Raw genomic sequence first — 5,097 nt, 5'->3', positions numbered from 1 at the left:
ATCTTTTAACTACTGGTCTGTGGCTCTAGCAAGCCCATTTTGAGCAGCTCGGATGTACGCGTTTCCCGAGTTGAAGGCATTGAACGCCTCTTCAGAGAAATTAGGGTCGCGGAGTGCGGTTCACCGTCGCCGATGATTCATAGCGCTCTCTACCTCGGAATTTGTAGCGGATATTCTATCCGCATCCTCTGTAGGAGGAACGTCCAGTGTTGTCCCCATGTTAGCCTCCACCCTTGAGGCTGGTTCTGGAATCCGGCTGGTAGAGGCGTGGCTGGCAGGATCTCTGGACACAGTCCGGCGAATACTCTTTCTGCCAGGACACAGTGGACATTGCTATATTTTAAAGATGACAATCACGGAGCATGTTTTAAATCATACCTCTTCGATGGCGGCTCGGTCCTGATCACTTTCCTTTTAAGCCTACCCGGCTTGGGCGCCCCTTGTAGGTGAGTTGCCGCGGGTTCGGGATCGTGCGCCGATGGCTTTCCCTTTATAGCCTAATATATGTGCGGTGGGTAAGGGGGAAAGAGGGAATCCTTTTCAAAAGATAAGTCTCTTGTTTACTTACACATGGTGCCAGGAGGAGGCAGGGATAATCGGCAATGATGGCCACCAAGGTGCCGTCACGGCTCGCTTGATAGAACACCCTACCGTCAAACTCCACAAATATGTCCGGATCTTCTTCGAGTCTGGGGTCGAGGGCCTGGTTGGGGTCCTCTAGCGGCGGAGGTGGGCTGTGGACCTCCCTCATGGCTTTCCGCAGTTCCTGTCATGGACTAGCGAGGTAAATATTTGTGACGAAAGACTGCGGGAATGAATAGAGTTGAGTAAAAGATAGTAGCTCACCCAGCTGGGGGGTTGTACATGGAAAATCCATCCCGTGGCTTAATGCGAATGAACTCCTCTTCTTCTCCTTTGTATAATCGGAGAATATTTTCGCCAGAGCGGCGGCGGAGTCTGGACCTTTCCGACCATAGCGGGTGGCATCGTCTTCTCCATTGAAGTGCCACATGGTATGCCCCCGATACTGGAGTGGTTGTACCCCCCGCATTATGCATATTGACATAACCTCGATTATTGTCAATCTAGATTTGGCAAGCATTTTTATCTTGCCCATCAATTGAAGGACCTCTCTGCTATCTTCCTCCTGGGGGCTCCGGGGACACCAGCTATAGCGCTTCTTCAGTGGAGCATTTGTAAACTCCGGAAGACCCATTCGGATAGGGTCAGGAAGGGAGACGTCCTCTATATAAAACCACTCGGAAGTCCAATATTCGGATGTCTTCTTCAGACTGCCAGACAGGTATCCGGTCCCGGCAATGCACCATATTTTGGCTCCACCTACTTGGAATATTGATCCCTCCTGATTGCGGGGGACGAGGCAGAACATCCTCTTCCATAGCTCGAAATGAGCTTCGCAACCCAGAAATAACTCATAGAGGGCGACATAACCTGCGATGTGCAGGATGGAGGCAGGGGTGAAGTTGTGCAGCTGGAGGCCATAATACTCTAGGAGCCCGCGAAGGAACAGATGGATTGGAAATCTGATGCCCCTCAGCAAGTAAGGGACAAGGCACACTCGCTCCCCCTGGGATGGGTTGGGAAAACTCTCCTCTTCCTCCCCGTCAAAGGTGGCTAATCCGGCTCGAACGGGGACAAGGTATGCAGGGGGAGGAACCCCTGGGTTTGCAACTCCACCAATTAGCCATGGGATACGGTACACTTCTCCCAATCACCTGGCTTGGCGCTATGGGGGCGAGAGAAGGAGCTGCGGTGGCCGGCCATGATGGGATGGTTTTTTCGGGCGCGCTTTGATGAATCGTCGCTTGGGGAAGATGGTGTGATTTGGATCTGAGGATCCCCGTCTCTTTAATAGACGATTTATTTACATGGTCAGGGTGGCAAGTGTAAAAATGCCCCGGCTTCTTGCATTCGCTCGACACGTGGAGACTTACATTATTAAGGTACACAAGCCGATGAGTGCAATATTAAATGGGAAGCCAGACACTGCTTGTTACAACAGGTACTCTGGAGAATTTGGAGAAGAATTCGCCTTGCAATGCCGAAGACAATCTGCATGTCGGACTCATCATCATTGAAGCCTGGTTCATGGGCTACTGAGGGAGTCCTGGATTAGGGGGTCCTCGGACAGCCGGACTATATGCTTCTGCCGTACTGTTGGACTACGAAGATACAAGATTGAAGACTTCGTCCCGTGTCCGGGTGGGACTCTCCTTTGCGTGGAAGGCAAGCTTGGCAATTCGGATGTGTAGATTTCCTTCTTTGTAACTGACTCTGTGTAACCCTAGCCCCCTCTGGTGTCTATATAAATTGGAGGGTTTAGTCCGTAGGACAACAACAATCATAATTGTAGGCTAGCTTCTAGGGTTAGCCTCTACGATCTCGTGGTAGATCAACTCTTGTAATACTCATATCATCAAGATCAATCAAGCAGGAAGTAGGGTATTACCTCCATAGAGAGGGCCCGAACCTGGGTAAGCATTGTGTCCCCCGCCTCCTGTTACCATTAGCCTTAGACGCACAGTTCGGGACCCCCTACGGAGATCTGCCGGTTTTGACACCGACAGCCTCCTCGGCGGATCCCTTGGCTGCCTCCTCAGCAACAATATTTGCGGCCTCAGCCTCGGCGTCCTTGGCGGTTTCCTTGATCACAACATCGACTTCGGCCTGGTTTACCAGGGGAGGATCTGGAGACCTAAAAGGAGAGTGAGGCAAGGCCAAAATCAAAAAGTTCAAGGCAAGAGGAAGAGAGAAAATCACTGCAACGATGGCTAGGAGCGGAGGCGAGTAGCTTACCTACGACAAGTGGGGAGGACGCGTCCCCCTCCTCTACAACATTCGTTGCTGGGACGGGGTCGCCAGCACCTGTGCCCTCCACCTGCTCCTCCATGCGTGTGGGCTCATCGATGGATGCCCTTGCCAGGGACACCCCTCTGGTCGGCCTGGTGGACGGGACGGCGTGTCGGGGGTGGCCCTTAATGGATCCTCCTGCTGCTGCTCTCCTCCTGCAGACCCGGCAAGATCAGTAATAAGGATACGAACTTCAACGCTCACCAGCGAGAAATGGGTAACAAACTTACGCTGGGGGCTGGAATGGGGGCTGCGCTGGGGGCTGATCTCCGGGCTGATGAAGATCATCCCCGACACACGAGGAGTGCTTGCCGGGGGATAATCACTCATCGGGGACCTGGCTCTCTTCACCGCACTCTGACTCAGCGTCTCTGTGTCCCTGCAACGACGAGATCTAGTCAAGATGAAGATTTTCAAATGAGGAATCAGAGAACGGATATGGAAGCAAACTGCTTACTCGTCCTCCTCCTCTGCCCTTCTCTTCCTCCTCGGGCTAAAAGACCCAAGGTCGTAGTCGGCCACTAGGGTGGTGCCCGCAGAGGAAGGAGATGGGGTCCTTGCACGCTTGGTCGAGGAAGAAGCGATGGCACGTTTGGTCAAGGAGGAAGCAGCAGTTGCGGCTCTCTTTGCTGCCGCGGCCTTCTCCACTACTTCTGCGGCCGCATGCCCCGTCTGGCGCATGGGTTGCGCCTTAGCCCCTTGCCGCTGCGTGGCCCTGTCGGAAGGAACGGGCTCACTGGAGTCAGCCCGCCGTAGGATGCGTTTCTTCGGGGCTGAAGGCTCATCCGCCTCGGACGCCTCCTCAGACCCCCCCCCCCTCGGCCGTCACCTCGGCCACCTCCTTAGTCGTCTCCCCGGACGTCTCTTCAACAAGGAGAGCCCCGGCACCGCTGCCGCTGGGCTTCCCGGCAGACTTTGCCCATGCGGCAAGCTTTCTCTCCTCTTCATCCTCCTCGGCCTCATCCTCCACAGTGCCGAAGGTGCCGGCCTCCTCAAGAAGTGCCGCCTCCTCCAACCTGGAGGCAATGTACTCCATTTCCTTCTTGGTGGTGGGGCAGATAAGCTGTGGCTCGGCACGGATATATCCCTCTGACAGTTGTCGAAGAAATCTTGCACTATCTTTGGCGTGAAATATAAGAGATGGAAGTCGTAGGTGTGCATGATGTTGTTGAAGAAGTCGGAGAAAAGGGGGCAGAGCCCGCGGGAGAAGTAGTCGACGAAGAAAGGATAACTGCTCGGCCCGGGCTCGGCAAAGCGAGCAGGAATGATCTTTGTGGAAGGATGCCCCATCGTCTCCCTCCCCCACAGGGGCTTGAACTTTTCCCAGAGGACGAGAGCGTCGACCGTCGGGATGAAGAGGGCGAACTTCTTCCATAGCTTCACCAGCTCGCTCTCTGGCGTCTCCTTCCCCGCGGCGGCCCTGGCCACTCCCTTACCTTTGCTTGCTTTGGGCGCCATGGCGACTACGAAGAGGCGAGGATCGAGAAGCAATGGAGGCTCAGCAGCGACAAGCGAAGGCATGGGACTCTAGTTTTCTCTCAAGGGAGAAGAGGGGAATGACAGTTCCTAGATTGGGAAGGGCGCAGGGGTAAATAAGCGGCGCCCCTGTAGATTCCTCTTTTATGGGGAAGGCACGGTCTGCCCTTTTTTACCATTAATTGCGAAGTGACTCAGGCGTGCCGCGGCCGTCACACACACGACCCCCACGTCACGCACTCGACGTGGATCATGGGGAAGCGCAACACGCGAAGAGATCGGGGGAAATTAAGTCTCTGCCACGCGTGCCCGCGCACTGCTTTGGGCCTGGCCCAACTACGCCTTGCACTCATGTGTGGCCCAGGACCTGGGGCTCCTATCGGTGTACAAACATATCGGTTCTTTTTGTACCCCTTACTTGTGTACGGGCAGTCATAGCCACGCCTGTGGTCGGTCCCGGCAGGACAGCAGAAGACAGAACAGAAGACTACCAAGCCAGATACTCAAGTCAAGAAACAAGGAGCAGAAGGCGAGCTGGACCTCCCTCAGCAACATCCTTGTCGGGGCAACCTGCGCAGCACTAGCAAGCCCATCACCCTCGAGGCTGAGAGTTCTGACACGATCGACAACGTTAAAACCAAGATTTGGGAACGCGTGCATGATGGCATGCAGATCATCATGAAGATTGATGGCCTGCGGGACCACGTGGGACCAGAAGACGAAGACACCCGACAAGACCCTTGCCGGGAA

This window comes from Triticum dicoccoides, chromosome 7B (genome assembly GCF_002162155.2).
Source record: "Triticum dicoccoides isolate Atlit2015 ecotype Zavitan chromosome 7B, WEW_v2.0, whole genome shotgun sequence".
Classification (NCBI taxonomy): domain Eukaryota; kingdom Viridiplantae; phylum Streptophyta; class Magnoliopsida; order Poales; family Poaceae; genus Triticum; species Triticum dicoccoides.
Note: the sequence above shows the minus strand (reverse complement) of the source record.